Here is a 21,032-nt window from a genome sequence, read left to right as displayed (position 1 = left end):
TGTATTCATCTCTCCTCTTTTCCTTCTCCCTGCTGGCAATCACTGATCTTTTTACTGCCTTCACAGTTTTGCTTTTTGCAGGACATCAAAGTTGGAATCATACAGTTGATGACCAACTTTTTACTTATTTTTTTATTTGTTCATTGTTTATGAATGTTTGTTAACTAGAATGTTAACAATACCTTACATTTATTTACCTATTTGTTCCTCCCCTATACTATTCCTCCACTTCCTTCTCATCCCTACATCCTGGATACTTAAGAAGAAATTTTAATATTGCTTGAAAAATAGTGGATTTTTCATATTGCTCTAAAGATAATTTTACCACATACATGTTTCCTTAAATATGCTATTGCTTATTTTTTGATCTTTTAAAAAAAGATATGCTTTATGTAAACTTCTGATATTTGCTTATTTAATTCAAAATACTTTTGGGAAATCTCTACCAATTACCTTTTGGAGGAGTATTCCCTTGTTTTTTCCTATTAGAAACAGTGCTATTATGAACACTTTTATGCCCATCTTATTTACAGATGTGCAAGAATTTCTCCTGTTGTGTTCTTAAGAACTGATTTGTGGTTTATAGGTGATGTGAATGTTTAGGCTTACAAGATCATGCCAAATTGTTCCTTAAAGGGGATAATTTAATTCACAGTCTCTTCAACATCTGGCATTGTCAAACTTCAGAATTTTTACTAATAAAAAATTTATACAACTAAAAAGATTTTATAAAAAACAATCTTTAAAATAATTGTTTACTAAGGCCTTCATTTGAGATATCCAAAGTAATTAATCAGTTAATTTCCTTCTCTCTTCATCAAGGACTAAAATTATATATATCATGAGACTACTCTCATATATGATCATATTTTTTATATTAAAATGTGTGTTAAAATTCACTCCCTTGAGCTTGACCTGAAATTTCACATTAATTATTACATGAGTCCTGTGGTTAGCATAGAATAAATGATGTCACTAAAATGTTTACAAATCATGTCAGTTTCCACCCTTACTACATTTTCCAGTCCTTTTTTTTTTCCCCTGGGAACAGTAACGAGGGACCAGACTGCTCACAATATTTTAATAACTTGTCTAAGGTAACATAAGTAGTGTGTGGTAGAAAGATTTGCTCTCTTGAATGGGTAACATCACATTTCTTTGGAATTTGACAATGAAATCCTTCTCTTGACTTTTTTTCTTTCTTTTTTTTTTTTTTTTGCGGTACGTGGGCCTCTCACTGTTGTGGCCTCTCCCATTGCGGAGCACAGGCTCCTGATGCACAGGCTCAGCGGCCATGGCTCACGGGCCCAGCCGCTCCGCGGCACGTGGGATCCTCCCGGACCGGGGCACGAACCCATGTCCCCTGCATCGGCAGGCGGACTCTCAACCACTGTGCCACAAGGGGAGCCCCTCTTGACATTTTTGACCATCCCAAAGAGATATAAATTTCTCAATAAGAATCTGTTTTTCACTGTTTGAAAACTGTTCATTTGTTTTTCACCATTTGCCAGAATGGTACTTTGGATTTTCAGGATTACAGGACTATTTGGTTTAAATAGAGCAGGTACTCAAATGTTCAGTAATGGCCAACCTCAGGAAATCACTTATTAAGTAGAAATTTGTATTATCTTATACAATGTAAAGTTAGGAAAACTTTTGGAAAATGTTTTATTAAAACTTCAAAGCAATGTATAAAAGCATTAAACATTTTGAACAATCCCACAGGAAAAACATAATGAAGAAAATATTTTATGAATATCCTTTCAATATATTTTTTCATCCCACAGTGATTAGGTCTAGCCTGAAGGAAATCTGACTTTTGTTCCACATAAATCTGCATTAGTATATTGGTTTCAGAATTTGAGGAGTTTTTTTCCTCTCTGCTTTTTCAGTAATAGAGCAATAGTTTCTTAGAGAAATTGTGAAATGTATTATCTTACAAAAACCACATCAATTTGCTGCCCAGTTTAATTTTTTCTTATAGCCTTAGGCTAACTTACTATGAATATAGTAAACTTGATTATTTAATATTGAGGTTCTGTTATAATAGGTATAATTATAGGACATAAAGTCTTGCTCATCCATCATTTATTCCAGAAATCACACTTTCCTAAAAATGCAATAAAATAGTTTCATAGAACACTAAAATGGAAACAAATCATAAAATTGATTTAATACAGATAATTTTCTAAATAACATGTTATTTTCATTCAAAATGGAACTGCTTCAAGGTTTTAAAACATTGGTCAATACTTATTTTTTGTTTGTTTCTTAGAACGCTTTCTCTTTTACGTTGAAAATACAAGAACCAGTATGATGCTGAGTTGAGATGTTTCATATTTGAATTTTGATTTAATATGATCAAGTCCTTTTATTCATGAACAAAATTGTAGGACTTTTTATTTTTGCCATATATTTATGGATACATTAATTTTGTAAGAAACTTACAGGCTTTATGAAAAAAATCAGATGCACATGATCAAATATTTCTGGGAAGTATTGGGAAAATAAAGTCATAGTTGTTCAATGCAGTTCTCTATTGTCACATTTATCAAAAATTTTATTAAATCAATATGTAATGACCTTCCAAAAGTAGGATACAGAATTGTAACAATTTTATTTCCCTAAAGTACTTAATCATGTACATTACATGGTACATGTACCATGTACATGTACATTACATGGCATTTGCTTCTTCTAGAAGAACTCTTGGAAAGTTATGTGCTGTATATGATAGGTAATCTAAATAATAAAGTAACCTGAAAATGCTAAATTGCATTGTTATTTAAGAGGCCAATGATCTGAAACCTGAGTTTTGTATTTTAATCTCATCTTTGTATTAGTCTTCCCTGGATATATATTTCCAATTTTGTTTTATGTGGATTTCACCATCTCCCATCTTTAAGTTGATTTGTAAATTTTTGTGTAAAGTGATAGGCTGTGTATATCGTTGGACATGCATAATGTTAGTCACATGTTTATTCTGAGACCAAAGATACTTATGAAAAGGAGTATAAAAAATACCGTAGATGAAGTAGTCCTTTGTTTGACTACATACTTGTCAGTTTAGTATTTGTGTTTTCAAAATAAACTTTTAATTTTAGAAGTTTTAGATAGAAAAATTTCAAGGATAGTACAGAGAATTATTATTAACGTCTTATATGTGTATGGTACATTTGTTAGAATTAATGAGCCAGTAATAATACATTATTACTAACTAAAGAAAATACTTAGATTTTTTTTTTTACTTTTGAGTTAATGTCCTTCATCTGTTTCAGGATCTTATCCAGTGTATCCACATTTACTAATCATGCCTCCTTAGGCATCTCTTGGCTGTGACAATTTCTGACTTTCCTTGTTTTTGATGGCTTTGCAAGTTTTGAGGAATTTTGGTCAGGTATTTTATAGAATGTCCCCCAAATGGAATTTTTCTCCTATATTTCATCATTATTAGACTGGATTTAAAGTGTCATTTCATCACATCATATATTAAAGGTCAAAACAACAACAACAACAGCAACAACTCTACCGAGTGATATAAAAGAATATCTCTGGCTCCTGGCACAGGGCTTGGCAGTGTGGGTGTTAAATAATTGTGCTGGTGAAGCTGAATCAATGGACAAAAATGCTAAAGTGCTGGATGAAAGCATCACACATTGAAATATGTCAATGCTTGCCAAATTGATGTTTTTTTCTTTGGGAAAAAGCAAATAGTATAAAATATGAGGTCAGTCACTTAACAATCGGAGCCCTGAAGATGTGGATGACATCAACTTGGAAATGCTAACAATTTCAATGGGACTTTTTTGGTTTGTTTCTTTAAAATAGGAAATACAGTTAAGAACTGTTTTTAAAACAAAGGAATGTGGGTGAAAAACCACTGCTAGATATTAGAGCATATGATGAAGTTAAAATAATTAAACCATGGGTACTGGAATATGATTAAAAGAAAATGGGAGAGAAAAAAAAGGGTACATACTATCAAAATGACTTATTAGTGTTGATATGGACCTTGATCACCCAGCAGAGGTAGTGCTTGTCAGGTTTTGCTACTGTAGATTACTCTTTTTAAACCCCTTTATGCTGTAGTCTGTATGGAAGTTACTATGCACAGCCCGTACTTCCCGAGTGAGGCATTATGCTCCTCCTCCTTAAGGGCAGTGTGTCTGCATAAATAACTTGAAATTCTGAACAGAGTTGTTTCTTCCCCTCCATTTATTATTTTTATTTCTTTAATTATATCAGTATGAACTTATAGATATTTATTTTATACTTTGGGTTATAATCCAATATTATATTATTCATTGTGTTTCTCAAGTTGTTAGTCATTGGGAACTCTTCTCTTGGCTCCTGCGTCCCTTTGGTAATCACATCATTGTATGTTTTGTTTGTTTGTTTTTTAGCATTTTCTTATATTTTGACACTACAAGATACTCCAGACTCATCTTCTATACGGACTTTACATAGAATCAGCCATTTCTCCAAGGAGGCTTGTTCTTTTTATTTGAGAATAGAATTAAAGAGCAAGATTAGGGTGGTGGGTACTCTTTATGCCACTGAGGCTTCTTTGTTTTTAGGTCCTCTCAACTGGCAGAGCAAGGAAATATACCTGTGTACACTAACTAGGGTATATACACATATCTATAAATATTTCTATATGTAACCATCTGTATCTACATTAAGCTAAACATAATTGAATACTGAGGTCTCCAACTCGAATTCGTTACCATGTGAATCATTCTAGCCTCTTTCCCCATGCTTATCTGAAAACTCCACTGTGTGAGATACCTTACTTCTGCCATCCACCATCCACTTGCTTAATTGTTCAAATCTAATGTACATGAAGAGCATTATCAGAATTGTTAACCCCATATACCATGGGAAATGATTATATCAACTACAATGATTATGTGCAGTTTTTCTTGTTGGTGACTTTTTTTGTATCTTTAGCTTTACAGATTCCACTCATTTCATAAATACCTATACCAGTGCATATGTCCCCTAACTACTTCAGTGAAGTTATTTCATACATGTATAATACAGTTAGATTGATGAGTCACATTCTTCATTCTATCCTGGAATCCTCCACTCTCCAAAATGATTTTAAGTTGCTTACATTAAGGTTCACTCTTTATATTGTAAAATTCTATGGGTATAGACAAATGCATACAGTCATATAACTACTATTAGAATATCATAAAGTGTAGTATCACTGCCCTAAAAATAATCCCCTGAACTTCCCCTATTCAAACCTTCCTTCCTTATCCCAAATCCTTCCTTCCTTAACCCAAACCATTGACCTTTTCATCACCTATATAATTTTACTTTTTCCAAAATTTTGTATTCTAGTTGGAATCATATAGTGTGTAGAGCTTTGAGCTTGTTCACTTAGAAATATGCATATAAGATCCATCCATGCCTTTTTCTGTCTTGATAGTTCATCTGTTATTCATCAATAATAGTCTATTACCCTTCAATCACAATTCCTTCAATCACAGTTCCTTCAGGAAAACAGAAGCCACTCGATATAGTCTACGTATTAAATATTTTAATATAAGGAAGTTGGTGCTTTCACAATCCTAGGAAGAGCAAAGGAAGAAATCAGATACCACCAGTCAGTTTATAGCACCAAGATTTGTGTTTCACCAGATCTTGTGAAAGGCCACTGCCAGTCTAAAGAATCTCTAGGAAGCTGATAGCAATGCTCGCAAACTTCAAGTTGTTCTCAATTCCTCACTAGGTCGCTCTTGTGGATCTCATCTCTGCTCAAAAGTAAGCTACTATTGCCACTGAAAAACAGTATGGACCCTTCTTTTGTAATGCCTTCTAAATCTCTGGGGATTTCCTCTTCTTGGGAAACTAGTCCAGATTCAAGGAAAAAAGATTCTAGAAAATTTTGTTTCTCACTTTCTTGTACAGCTTTTTAGAGAATATAGAAGGGAGAGGGGTGATATTGAGTTGGTAAATGATAATCCAGCACAAGAAGCTTAAAAATTAGAGTTGATAGAAGAAAACCAGAGTGAAATGCTTAATCTCAGATCTGCCATTCTGACTTCTCTTGCATTATCATTTACTCTGTATTTTCCATATTATTTCTCTCTCTTTGCTAATGGGTAGGTCTTTTCCAGTAGGTTATAAACTTCCCACCGATATCTGGCTTTATTTTATTTTAGAGAATATTATAATTTCCTTTGAAATTAGGGCATAAATGTGTATGTCCTTCACCTATTATCTATCACCTGTGTATAACTGATATAATTTTTAATTTCTTCTAGTAATAGGTAGGATATATGTAGGATATTGAAGAGGGCATTACTGTGTTTTTGAGACATCCTTCAATATGCCAAATAACCACATGGAAAATCTTACATTGCAAATCGGTTTGTACTAGAGATCACAAAATACAAAGAACATACAAGGAAATAAAAATCACTAATAAGGGTAAATGAGATTTTTTGTCTTTTAAACACTCTGAAAAATAGCTCCAAATTTATGATTATAGAACATGGATTGCTTTCCTGAATATATATCCTGAATTATGAAGGTACTAAGAAATTATTGCCACAGGAAGAAAAGCCTAGACTAGGTAAATATGGAGAATATATTCTAATTTCTGAAGTATTTAGAAAATCATATTACTCCTGCCATTTTCACTGGCTCTATGTTTCCCATTAAAGTGTCCTGCAGCTTTCTCTGCCCTTAACTATATTATCCTGGCAGTTGGAAGAGATGGAAGTATGTCATGGTATCAGTAACATACACATAATTTAAAAGAATTATTCTTGAAGTTTACAATCTGGTTGAGAAACATGAAATTATTATATTTAACAATCAGATAATACAAGTAAATGCAGATGTAGTATATTTTAATATCATTTTAATCCTACACTAGACTATAAGACAAAGGGATGATGATTATGTTTTGTTCATTTTTGTATTCTCAAGTCAAATATATTTCTCTGACACATTTAGGTAGTCATTAGATGATTGATCAATAAATCAATGTAGTACATAAGATTTGTTTATTAGTTACATAAATTTAACACAATCTTCTAGCTTCTCTTTTAGGGGTAAAGGATTTTTGTTTTCTATCGTGGGATTTGGACTAAGGATTGGAATACCCTATTAGATTGCCTATGGACTAGAAAGGATAAAGTGAGTAGTCTGAACACAGGTCTAAAGGATCAATAGGCTTCCATCTACTCTCTAATATAACCTGATTTTGAAGTGTTAAGTAGGATAGGTGAAATTTTTCCTTTTGACTTGGTGTGTTATTTTAACAGGCATTTCTAATTTTTCTACTCATTTTAAGATCTCTTTTATTATGTACTCTTTCCTTGTTCATGAATTTCGAGAATGCTTTAAATACATGAATGAGGAAATGAAATAGTAGTATAGCTCACTTGTAATATATGATATTTGAAAAGATAGTGAGCAAAAACTGATGAGAACAAAGTGTTGAAATGGTGTGAAATGGACTGGTACCAAATGAAATTGGTATAGGGAGGAGTGAGAGCCACCCTGAGTCCTGGAAAGGAAGCGAAGCATGATGGAAGTTGATGGAAGGTAATGGAGAAAAGAAGGGCATTAGCCTAACATTACCAAGGTGATTACCACACTCTGATGCAAAATAATTCAGTGGAAACACTTTTTCTCATCTATTTCAATTTTCCATGCAATTGGTCATCTGACAGCTACAGTATAGCTTCCCAAGTTCCTTACTAAAGAGGTTTTTCTGAATGATTTCAAATGCATATTAGTAAGGGTCAAAGAACAAGAAATTAAAATTTCTCTGCTATTAGTTTGTAAGAATAATGGTCAAGCATGCATAATCTCTACTCAAAACAAATTTAGGGCTGTTTCTTTGCTCATTTTAGGGTCTATGTCCAGAATTGGGATAATATCTGGAGTTTGCTGCCTAAATAGTTTGGGATAAAGTCCACAATTTACAGTGAAAACAAATACTTACAAGGTATTCTCAATTTTGTAAAAATCAATGAAAGAAACTGTGAAAGCTGCTCCTAAGCAAGGACAACTGATGGATTGTTTTTGCAGAAGGACTGGATTTACCTTTCACATGATATCATTGATGAAGTGTGAAGTTATATAGAGAGCTTTGTACACTAAGGCCATAGACAATAACTGTGCCTCATTACCCCAAGAATGGGCCATATACAATGAATAATTACTTAGGCTATGAATATTATTATCCAATATTTGGTACATGGCTGGATCAAATGACACTTTAAAAGGATGCTTTCAGACTAAAGTTGATAAGCTCCAATTCTTATATTCTACAAGATTTTTGGCAAGAACACATGTATATAAGTATCTTATTTGGAAATCTTATTTTATCTTATTTGGAAACACCTCTTTATGCGGAAATAATTCCCAAGAGGGGAGTATGGGAAGAGTCTAAATATACGTTAACTGTTAAAAAGTCTCCAAAGTGAGTGTTCATTTTTAGTCACGGAGGCTTTGAATTACTGAAGTTCTCCCCCTTTCGTAGTCTCCTGAAAACTACATACATACAATGTTATATGCAATGACATAGCATACAATGTGAACTTTTAATAGTAAAGAATCTTGACGTATTTAGTGAGTAGTAACTCTGCTGCCTTGAGCCTGAATGCAGGGCAGGGTCATTTACTACCCAACTTGAATACACTGAGATGAAGAGATGTGCATAAAATATTAAACTGCATATAACAATGTTAACAGCTATTGGAAAAAATGCCAAAAGTTTCATATTTGTGCATAGAAAATGCATGAATTATTAAAATGCATAGAAATTTCATAAATTATATTTACCAATTAAGTTTACAAACTGTTTTTTCTTAGGTTCTAGAAAAAAAGTTGGAGAAAAATATTATGCAATACCCAGAAAATAATATATATTTTTTAGTTATTTCAAAATTAACAATACATAGTCATTGAAGAAAATTTAGAAGATACAAATAAAAGAAAAAATAAAAAGAATTTGCCAATTTTACCAGTTAGAGCTAAAATTTATAATATTCACTTGTTATTGCAAGAAATAAATCTTACTGAGAATACCTAGGTTATTTCTTTGTAAATTTAGGAGAATATCCATGGTGAATTAAAATATTGTGGTACTGTACAAGAAATATTTGTATCCTTCTGCTCAGTTAGGGCTTTTTTTTTTTTTTGCGGTACGCGGGCCTCTCACTGTTGTGGCCTCTCCCATTGCGGAGCACAGGCTCCAGACTCGCAGGCTCAGCGGCCATGGCTCACGGGCCCAGCCGCTCCGGGGCATGTGGGATCTTCCCGGACCGGGGCATGAACCCGTGTCCCCTGCATCGGCAGGTGGGCTCTCAACCACTGCGCCACCAGGGAAGCCCCCTCAGTTAGGGCTTTTTTTCTGAACAAATTTTACTAAAACTTCGGACCTGGACTGAGAGAGAAGCCCTTAGAAGTTATGCTATGATGGAATATCTGTTTCATGAGAACTCTATAGACATTTACCATTCCAGAGGTGTTTATATTTCAAGGAAGTATGAGATCTGAAACTATGTGGACATCCCCTAGGATGGAAAGCTAGAGACACTGTTTTCATCTTTCCAAGGTTAATAACCTAGGATCCTTCCCAAGCTAAACTGTTTACGCTAGGGAGCAAAAGCTTTCTCTCTCTTTCTCAAGAGAAAAGAAGTGACAGCTGTTCCTCTTCTATTTAACCAGTCAGATTAATCTTTTAAGAGCTGCTTGCCTGTAGTACAAAATCCCGTGCATGTATAGTGACATAATCTGCCTCTCATCACTTCAGGTAAAGAGGAAGTTGGGGCCTGGGGAACTAAAATGATTACTTACTATAAATAAATAATAATCTTTTATGCTCTAGAAATGTGTGTGAGATATATATATATATTATACACATATATACTTCAACAGGAGTTTTCTGGTAAGAACTGAACTTGATAGTTTTTTGTCAAAATCATTTCATTCTTTTTTTTTTTTTTTTTTTTTTTTTTTGCGGTACGTGGGCCTCTCACCGTTGTGGCCTCTCCCATTGCAGAGCACAGGCTCCGGACCTGCAGACTCAGCGGCCATGGCTCATGGGCCCAGCCGCTCCGCGGCATGTGGGATCTTCCCAGACCGGGGCACGAACCCGTGTCCCCTGCATCGGGAGGCGGACCCTCAACCACCGCGCCACCAGGGAAGCCCCATTTCATTCATTTTTGAATGAATTTGTCAAATTCATTCTTTGTTTTGTCAAGTTATTTATTTTTGATACCCAATTGATTATAGAGAGAGTGTGAATATGTGAATAATAGTAGTCATTATTGTTGAGCACTGGATTTAATACTTGGAATTTATTAGCTCATTTAAATTTTGTTACCAAAACAAATGTAGACATGCCTACATTTTAGGCACTATTATTACTATCTTTTTATAAAAGTGTGAATTCAGCCTTAGGAAAGCTAAGTAAGTCATCCAAAGTCACACAGTTATTTAAAGGTGAAAATGAGATCCTAAACTAGTCAGTCTGATTCTGCACTATTCTAGCTTTAATTTAGCCATACAACATCTGATAAGAAATTGGTGCAATTATTTTTTTTCTTACAGATATGAAAATGCTGTATTTGTGATGAATAGATAAACTGAAAGAAACATCCTGATTTCCAATTTTCTTCCTATATAGTCACTTTCTCTCCATATTTTATAAAATGGTGGACTTAAGTACTGAATATAATGGTCTTGAAGTGGTTTCAAATTATATTAATTCTAAAGTAATTTCCCCCATCCAACCTAAAACTTACATCCTTCTGAATTTTATTTTACAGTTAGAGGCATTAATACCCACCCTAACTGGGTAATCTAGAAACAGAGTAGTCAGCATTGTTTCTGAAAAAATTTAATACTTATAAATATTTGTGGGTATGGGAAGATGTCTACTAATCCTTTGATATTTTCTCACTGGAAGAGTGAGTCTGAGGCACGTTCTGTATCTTCTTTGACCAATGAGATACAGCAGGAATAATGCTATGCCAGCCTGGTCTAGCCTGGACCAGCAGCTTCCTCTTAATGTTTCTTGAACACTGCTCTTGAAGCCATGTATCTCCATGTATGGATCCCAACTACATTCCTGCAGTGATGCCATGAAATTTGGAGACCCCTTGAAGAGGGAGAGAGCCTCATGCAACCCCAGCCTTCCTGTCATCACAAACAAGGGACCAGGAGTATAAATGGAGTCATTCTGGACTCTTCAGACCATATAATACACTAACTGAACTGAGTGATATCACTCAATGCCACATGATGCAGAAAAATCATTCAGGTAAGAATTTCCATAATTCTTGACATACAAAACTATGAGCTATAGTTAAATAATTATTGTTGAAGGGTCATTAAGTAAATGTAATTTAATCATCTGTTCTGAAGCCAGGCTACCTGTGTTCAAAGCTGGTTATGCATTAACTAGTTTTGTGAATTTGACAAGTTATTTTTCTATCTTATGCCTCTCATTCTTCATTCACACCTCATACTCAACACATCAATGAATCCCACTGTTATTATATCAAAATATATCCTTAATTCAACTTTCCCAATTATTTCTATCATTACTTTCATGTTATAAACCACCATACTTTTGATTTAGATTATGCCAGAGGACTTCTAATTCTTCTCCCTGATTCCTGATTCCTTTCTTGACCTCTACTTCCACCATGGGCAGCAAATATGTGTTGGATAATGTTATTCTTTGGCTCAGAAACTTCCAATGCTGTTTTATCTCATTCAGAATAACATTCAAATTCCTTAACGTGGCCTATAGCATCCCAGAAAATGTGGCCTTTTGTTATTCCCATATCTAATTTCCTTTTCTCCTTCTTTCATTTACTTTTCAGCCATACTGACTTTTTTGCTCTTCTTTATTCACCCTAAGTGTTTTTCTACCTTGCAGCAATTACACTTGTCACTTCCTCTTCCTGGAATAGTCTGTGTTATATGATTTTTCATTTTCTTTTTAAATTTTCTGCTCAAATATTAACAGATACCTCCCATGTCTATCGTCCAAGAGACATCTATTGTACCTTGAATTTCTCTATCCACTTATTTTATTTCTTTTCAAATACTATTTCATGACTTGTCTTATTATGTCTTATTTGTTTACTGTTTCTTATATCCACCCAAGTATAACCTTCATAAGATTAGGAATGGTATCTATTTTGTTCATTGTCAGTGAAGTAAATATTGTATGAAAGAATGGACTTTGTATATCAGAATAAAAAACAATAAAGTTTCATAAAATAAAAATAAAATATATCTATCTTGACAAAACCACATAGCATTTGTCTTGACTGAAAGAGCAAAAGTGATTTTATCGGGCTTCCCTGGTGGCGCAGTGGTTGAGAGTCCGCCTGCCGATGCAGGGGACAAGGGTTCGTGCCCTGGTCCGGGAAGATCCCACATGCTGCGGAGTGCCTGGGCCCGTGAGCCATGGCCGTTGAGCCTGCGCGTCCAGAGCCTGTGCTCCGCAACGGGAGAGGCCACAACAGTGAGAGGCCCGCATACCGCAAAAAAAAAAAAAAAAAAGTGATTTTATCATATATTATATTGAAAGTAATCTGTATGAAACTGGCAAAAGCCAATTATATATTAATGGCACTGCCCTTATGTTATTAATAATTCTCATTGACCATAGAGAATACTGGATTCATAATATTCAGAATTGCATGCATTTGGAATATGAATTTGCATAAACTATGCTAATATAATAGCTAATACTTTATTTAGGGAAGCCAAGTCCTCACAAAATAATATATTAGAGCATTTGCAAAAATGCCTATGGTTCTCATATGAAGATAACTTAATACATTTCACAGGTGATATGACTTTTTGCAATGTATTAAAGCACATATATTAAAAATGGCATTTAAATGGTGCATAAATGAGTGTCTTGTTCCTGTTGCTGTTTGTTATTTTAATGGCATTAATATTTATTAGCTCATCTTGCCTACATTTTATATTTCTCAAGTGATATGAAAAGTCTTTAATTTTCCTTTGAAGTTTGGAAAGAGACAATTAAGAACCACAGGAATCAAGTACCTCCCTCTCCAAGAAGGAATAGAGAAGGAATATAATTTGACAAGTAAAGAAGCCTGGTTAAGGACATCCCACAGATTTGATTAAAACTTTCAAGATTAAATCTGTTCTTGTCTCTTTATGAAATTGGCATTGAAGAAAGAGCTGCCATTTCTAGGGTATGATTTTACAAAGATTTATCATATTATATGCTATTCAATATTTGAATAGCATATTATATGCTATTATATGCTATTCAATATATTGAATAATACATCTCTGATTAGAAAAAACAACTTGTGCTGTGGAGCATGTGGGAAAAATACTATCTGGATAATATAATTAATAGCGTGTCCAGAGATCAGGGATCAGGATGCATGCTGATATTTCAATTCCAAATACTCTATATGAAAGATGGACTGCTCAATATATCTTTCATGTAAGAAGTTTATGAGGTTCCCTTAATAACTTATCAGGTTGTGTAAGACCTTACCATGTGAAATATCTGGCAATGCTTCATTTCAGCTATACAACCATGGCCCTGCAACACAGTGTAGCTAGGGAATGAAGTGCGATAGCTACATTCATATTCTCACTAGCTCTTGTGCAAGAGAAAATAATAGCTTCTATTGTATCTTTGACCTTTTGTCCTGGTTAGTATTCCACTCTCTGGTAAATGAAATATCTCTTGGAATAAACTATAATAACTGGTATGATAATGCCTTTTTAAACCTAAATTACACAATCTTTAGTGTTCAGTAAGTCAAATTAATGGAATTTATCTAAAGGATTCAACTCAATTAGATACATCATAATCCATCTTCCAAAGCAACAACTCAAGACATTATTGTAACTATGCAACTATAATATCAAATTACTGAAAACTCATAGTTTATGTATCCAACCAAAACTTTATGTAGTAAGGTCTCCTTCAGTTTACAAATTCATGATCCTTCTGTTATAAGGACAATAACTTTGACATTCTAGCAGTAGAACATACATTTTCTTCTTCTTTCTTTTATTGGAATAGTGAACAATTTTTCACTGCTTATTTGTAATCTTTGAAATAACAGAACTGGACATGTTTTCAGATATAAGTCTCACATAAAATTACCTCTCTTCACCCCTACTTTGCCACTGTCCTTAACCCAAGGTACCCTATCAAACAGTATTCTTTCCAGTGATGCTATATTGCATCCTGCCCTAGGACTTACGTGCATATTTTCCCACTTCTGAATACCAGTTCTGACCTAAGTAATACTGAGTTGTGATTTCTTTCACTTAAAACAATTTTGGCAAATAAATTTGAAAAGGTTATTTATGTATGTGTCTTTATTGTATGTGTGCTTATTGTATGTGTCTGAAAGCCAGTTGTCCCTTCAGCCAGTTGGAGAGTAAGACTATGTATTCAGGAACTGAGGGAAAATCAAAGACCATCCAGACCTATTGTAACATGGATTCAGCTTGCAACTCTATCGATCATTTGACCTTCATAATTTTCCTATCTGACAATGGATCACCATGGTGTTTGGGGTATCCAGGGATTATTGTAAATGTATAGCCTCACCAGACATCCCTGTTTTGTTTTGGATTTCACCCGAGCATAGTCATCATGTTAAGTGCTACATATTTCTTTAAGGAAGCTGAGGAGAAATAGTTAAAGCACATACTCTTTGCAATATAGTCCCTAAAGGGGATTCAGTCTTTACATCATTCAAGGGACTCTGCATGTGTGAACTGGCTCGTCTGGAAATTCAATGTGGGACACTGATTTTCCATTACGTTAATTCATGTTAGATCTCTAATACCAGATCTAAAATTTTTAGTATACAGAATAAGCAATATTTTACTAGACAGTCCATTGACAATTATGTCAACAAATTATATCATTGGATACCTCAATTTGCTCTGCTGTCTAGTATTGTAATTTGCCTACTTTGTCTCTGGTTTGTAAGTGCTGTTACTTGAACTCTGTGACTCCAGGGTCACATTGAGGCAGGAAAAAAGTGGACTTCAGCCTGGACACTTACAACTAACCTCCTGTTTGCATTTCCTGAGACAGGAGATAGGTGGGCTCCATATTAGGTATTACAATCAGCCTCCTGTTTGCTCTCTGAAGTGGAAGTAACAACAGAAACAGGGTAAATAGCCAGGCTTTGTCTCCTGTGGACACCTTAAGATAACAGTCATGGCAGGAACAGAGAGGGGCTAAACCCTGTTTGAGTATGGGATCAAGAGGTCATATATTTCCCATCCTTGGGGCAAGTGAAACATTGTACATGTGCAGAAAGGCTCCTTGGGGGTCAAAAAGGAGGGGGAACCACCCCATAATATGTGATGCTAAGGGCACCCCATAGGTCTCTGGGCTGGAATCCATCTTGGGAAAAAGATGTGCACGCATGGTGGGGAGGGTCCTAGGGCAGGGCAGGTGTGGAAAAAGAAACCAGATAATTGGCCAAAGGTAAACAAAGACTCAGAAGAACTGACCTATATAGATGACTTAATGGCCTCTTTCCTGCACGCCTCCTCATTAGGGAGGACGTCCACACATTTCTCTCTGGGTGTGTATCTCCGTCTTGCTTCTATCTTAACTAAACCAACCGTTTCTCTGTGTGTTCTCCCACTTGTTGTTGTGCTATGTCACTAATAATAAACTTTGTACCTATTTTTACAGTTTTTGCCTCCGTGAGAAATGCATTTTTCACTGGGGGCAAGAGCCAGGGGGTCTGGTGGCCAGGATTCCTGGTTTTCATCCAGGCTACCCGGCTTCAATTCCTGGGCAGGGAATTAAGATCTGGCTTCACACCACCGCTCACTGCTGCCTCTCCGAGATAACATCATCTCTCCCCAAACCCCAGAAAACTCATTTCAATATTTCTATCTACCACTATAATCTTTAGCTTTCATAATATAACCACTATAGAGTTTTCCAAAAATTCTGGGGCTCTCCTCAATATATCAGTGATAAAGACACGTCTCATGAGTACTCAAATTTATATTGGTAGGGTGTGGCTGAGGCTGTCACACATGACAAATGCCCAAATTCCTAGCCTAAGATTGTGAATAAATTCTTTCACCTTATTGCCTTGTATCTTTTTTTATTCTAAGCCACTATCATAAATTCATCTTGATCCAGTGTTGTGATATTTCTGTCCTGTTCTAACACTCTTAGAATACATGCTCATCCATAATCCCAAAGTTTTACCACCGTTCTCCAAGGTAACTAACTGTCTTAAGTGTTTATTGAGTATTCAATTATGAAGAGGCTAATCTCCACAGAGAAGGAAAGCTTGCTTTTGTTGACAAGAGGACTCAGAGTCTTTTGAGAGTTCAAATTATTTAGTCATTATAATCTTCTCAAATCCTCTCATTCCAAATTTCAGGCTCTTACTTTCTCTAGAAAAAGGTCCTGATTTTTCTTTTTTTTTTTTCCTTTCTTTTGTTTTTTTGGCCATGCCATGTGGCTTTCAGGATCTTAGTTCCCCAGGAACTGAACCTGGGCCCCAGCAGTGAGAGTGCCAAGTCCTAACCCTGGACTGCCAGGGAATTCCTGGTCCTGATTTTTTGAATAAGAGACCCAGTGATGCTTTGAATTCAACATGTGTCGTAATTCTGTAAACCGCAAGATCAAACTTTGAGTCTGGTTTTCAGATCATTGTTCCTGTGATTACAGCAGATAAGATATCCTACCCAGTTAGTAAAGAAATTCTCTGGTCTCTGATTTGTGTATTTCAAATCTTGAGTCTTTCATTTTCTTTCTGTACACTGCATAGTGCAGGAAGACAGCCACCCAACTTGTGCTTATATTTATTATTTCCTTCATAGTATTCCAATACAAAAGGCAGTTTGTTTCCCAAACTGCTGCCTTGAAAGGGGATAAGTTAAATAATTTGTTTCATAACAGAAGCTACATGCCATGAACTATCAGTATCCCATTGTCTGTTAGCAACATGTTTATTATGCTTCCTAATCTAACCCAATTAAGTAAATAATCTCAGATTTCTATCTTGTGGTTAACTTTCTAATTTCTTATATTAAACACTATATAATTTATGAGGAGTTAGGAAAACAAACACCAATGTAGATATTTTAAACAAAAAGAGATTTAGTACAGGAAACTGAAGCTTTTCACACGTTTGAAGAGCTAGAATCTGCTTCTGAGGATCTGAAATGGCTGATCGACAGAAGGGTCCCAAAAGGGGTAGGAAGACTTAACCTCCATGTCTTCATGTTCCAAATTATTTCCCTTAATTGTAGGGATCTATATAGAATCCTGCTAGAAAGAGAATATGAGAAATGGAGTTCAGGTTTTTTTAATGTTTATGCTCATATGAATTGCTCTGAATGAATGGGAAAGTACTGAGTATCAACAAACAATATCTGACACAGTTCTCTAGGGTACAGTTTCTGATAATAGCCACAGGGCAGTCATTACATTTGTTCATGTTTCTACCACCCTCCTTTTCAGGTCCCTATTTGACTCTGACACTAGACAACTATTTTTCTTTCTTGAAAGAATATGTATACATGTAATAAATCTCTCTCTCCCCCCCTTCCTCTCCCTTTCTCTCTCTGCCCCTCTCTCTTTCCCTGTCTCTCTCATCTATTGTTAAAAGATAAACTGAGAAATATTAAAAGTTTTAAGAATATCTTATCAGTTTTCAGCTGGGACAAACAACAAATATTCCATGGCAGGACTGAACAACCCCATGGACACAAGGGGCATCCCCAAAGAGGCTACAAAAGACACTTCCCTCTCAAGATCCAGAGCCACTCCCGAAGACAACCAAAAGAAAGACAATTCCCCTGAGGGCTGGCAACAGAAGGATTCTAGCCACCAATGGAGTGCAACCCACATCTCTGTCTACATATTTTGAGGGGCCCCCAACCTAACAGTCGAGCTGCCTGAACACATAAGAACCACGTGCCCCAGTCAGGCAGAAAGCCAAGTCAAGTTCTCAGGACACAAAACGAGACGAACAAGAAGGCGATAGCTATCCCAGGGAGAGAAAAGGTCGACAACCGTGGGTATCCGAAAGCAAATTCACAAGTCACGCTTCAAAGATTTAATTCTCACACATGCTTTTTGCCTGCCAATCTGAAAGGAACGGACAACGTGAAGGTTTCCCTCCCTCTCGCGACCAGGCACCACAGATAGAGGCCTAGGAGAGCTGACTTTGATAAGAATTCTTACCCTTTGCCGGCTTCTTCCAGTTTCCCCAGGATTCTGCAGGCTCCGGAGCGCGCGGGGCGTCCCAGCGCGTCTCATGCTCGTCACAAGCAGCTGAAGAGGAGGGAAAATGGTTTTCCCTCTACGCTTTGTAGTGAGCACTTGGCTGAGACCCATTTTCTTTGAGGCGCCTCCTAAATGGATAAACTAATCTAGGTTAAAGGTTCTCTCCTGTGGCCACAGTAATTCAGGATTATCTTGGGTAAGATTAACGTCCTTGTTCAGCCTCAAAACAAAATTATATTCACCTGACGCCTTTCCCGTGGCTCAGTCCAGCTTCCGTCGGATTCAGTCTGACCCGGAACCAGTCCCCTTTCTAACTCGTCCGTGGTCGGAATCTCTACCCGGTCGGCTTTCTAAATCGGACCCGGTGCAACCTTAGACCCGGTCTGGTTTTTAAGTCAGACCCAGTTCAACTCCAGCCAGTTTCTGGACCCAGTCTGGAAAAAAAATGTTCAAAAAAGCCTGAAAGCTGAGACGAAAGCTAAGACAAAAGCCGCGGAGGCTCCGCGAGGGACGGACCCAGCACCCCCTGAGGCGGGAGAGGCGGCGAGCTCAGGGCTCAGCAGGTACCGTGTCTGGTTGCTCGTTGCTCCTGGGGCCGTCAGGGGTCTCTTTCGGTCCCCGCTTCTTACTGTTACTAACAGAACTATTAAAAGATAAACTGAGGCATAGAAAACATTTTAAGAGTTTATTTGAGCAAAAGTCAATTTGAACCGGGCAGCATCCAGTCTAGAAGATAGGAGCTCCAGGGAGCTGTTGAAAATGAAAGACTTTTATAGGCAGAAGGGAGCAGGAAAGAGGAAAATAAAGGAGGCAAAAAAGTGGGTTGGTGGGCTTCCCTGGTGGCGTAGTGGTTGAGAGTCTGCCTGCTGATGCAGCGGACACGGGTTCGTGCCCCGGTCCGGGAGCATCCCACGTGCCGCGGAGCGGCTGGGCCCGTGAGCCATGGCCGCTGAGCCTGCGCGTCCGGAGCCTGTGCTCCGCCGCGGGAGAGGCCACAACAGTGAGTGGCCCGCGTACTAAAAAAAAAAAAAAAAAAAAAAAGTGGGTTGGTTATTGCAAAGTTGGTTGGTTATTGCAAAGTTACTTTCTTTTGGCAGATGTCTTTTGGCAGTGGTCAGGCAGATGACCTCACTAGTGCTGATCTGGTGATTCCTGATTGACTGGTTTAAGGTTCCATTTCTGAGACAGCCAAAACTATAATTAAGTCTCAGTTTGGTGACATGGGGCTTAGCATAAGCAACTCCATTTAGGACCTATTGCCTTGTTTTTAACACTGTCAATATATATTCAAGCATGTTTAAGTAGTTCTGGCTATAGGTTTTCTTCATTATCTTGATCTGGAATCTATAACCAAGATTATTTATTTTCATGGCAGTGAATTAAAATGCATATTAATAGCCCTATTTGAGGAAATTGTGATGCATAGAGTTCCAATCAACTGCATCTTATCAGTATATGTCTAATCTAGATTTGTCATCTGGCTCCAGGACCAGGTCTCCTTTCGTTTCACAGCTGCCACAATACTGGCAATAGGGGTATCATCTATATCCAGGTTTAAGCATATTCTAAGTGATTACATAATGGAAATAAAATCTACCACTCTTTATATCCTTCGTTCCTTCTTTCAATAATACACTTTGCCTGATTCTGTGGAATGTAAGATAAAGAGGAAATAACTCCTAACCTCAAAGCATTTAATTTCAGTGGTGTAAGACAAATAAGTAAATGACTATCTTAAAACAAAATAAGATATTAGGACAAGATCATGCATAGAGTGAATAGAAGAAAGATTCCTAACCTAGATGATGCTATTTGTGGAAAACGTTAGAGATGACCTTTCAGGAAGTCATATCTAAGCTGAATCTTAAAATAACAGCGGATTATACCAAGTGAAGAGAGAGGGTTGTGATAAGTGCACTGCTCAGTGTACTGCTTAAGAGAAACTTCTATGTAGAATATAGTTGACAGCTCCAGCTGACAACTACAGATCCCTGTGGCTCTACTATTAAGTTCCTACCAAAGTCACATTTCCCTCTGGCTGTTCCCAACTAATGATTAAGCACAGCAAGTTCTTTAGTACTTGTCCCTTTCTGCCAGATGTGCGATTCCGGGAATGAGCAAGATTTGCTTCAAGAGTCCACATTGGTCTGGCTGAGATATTCTTAGAACTTTGCCATAGTCTGAATTACTTCCTAGCCAATCCTTCTGTTTCCTCTCTCTTTTCACAAGTACAATATTTATACTGTGATCTGAAGGGTCTCCATACTACTCATTTTGTCCTAGTTTATCCTTTATAGGCATTCCCACAAAAAATATCTATCATATTTATTCTGTCTTGGTGTCAGCTTGCAGACAACCCAAAATGGCACAGCTAGTTCTGCGAATGTTAAGAGAAAGGGATTTTAAGAGTGGCTGATTTATAACCCAGTTGGTCATGTTCCAAGTGAATGTGGGACATGGATAATCTCTGCCACAAGGTGGTAGTCCAGTTGCTAAAGATTTCATCATTTGGTGACCTGTGAAATCATCCTGGTGAGAGGACACCTTGCCAAGGTGATCATTCTAGCATTTGAAACATATGGGGGACAATGACGGCCAGAAAAGTGGATGCCTAACAGAAGGATAATGAAAACACTGAGGTAGATTAACAGTTAAGGATTATGTTTGAAATCCAGTCTTTTCATAGCTATCATATTAATACGCAGCTGTCTTTCAGGTATCAAATATTCTTATCCAGATGTGAGTACAGAGTACA

At 36.5% G+C, this 21,032-nt stretch overlaps 1 protein-coding gene across 7 annotated transcripts in view; it reads right to left on the bottom strand.

Moving 5' to 3' along the window:
- Positions 1-21,032, bottom strand: part of MGAT4C (MGAT4 family member C) — a 1,054,150-nt gene that overhangs the window by 690,964 nt on the left and 342,154 nt on the right. For 5 of the 7 annotated variants that reach the window (XR_013830417.1, XM_079936302.1, XM_079936308.1 and 2 more), the window contains exons 1-2: positions 18,520-19,312; positions 18,236-18,405 (exon numbers count right to left, since the gene is read on the bottom strand). The exons of 1 other annotated variant lie outside the window; for it this stretch is intronic. The gene's annotated coding sequence lies outside the window, so the exon portion shown is untranslated. Of the gene's footprint in view, positions 1-18,235; positions 19,313-21,032 lie in introns of those variants that run through there. One more of the 7 variants, XM_079936310.1, reaches the window with a different exon arrangement.

This window comes from Stenella coeruleoalba (assembly GCF_951394435.1).
Source record: "Stenella coeruleoalba genome assembly, chromosome: 11".
Taxonomy (NCBI): domain Eukaryota; kingdom Metazoa; phylum Chordata; class Mammalia; order Artiodactyla; family Delphinidae; genus Stenella; species Stenella coeruleoalba.
Note: the sequence above shows the minus strand (reverse complement) of the source record. Positions and strands in the feature narration are given on the sequence as shown.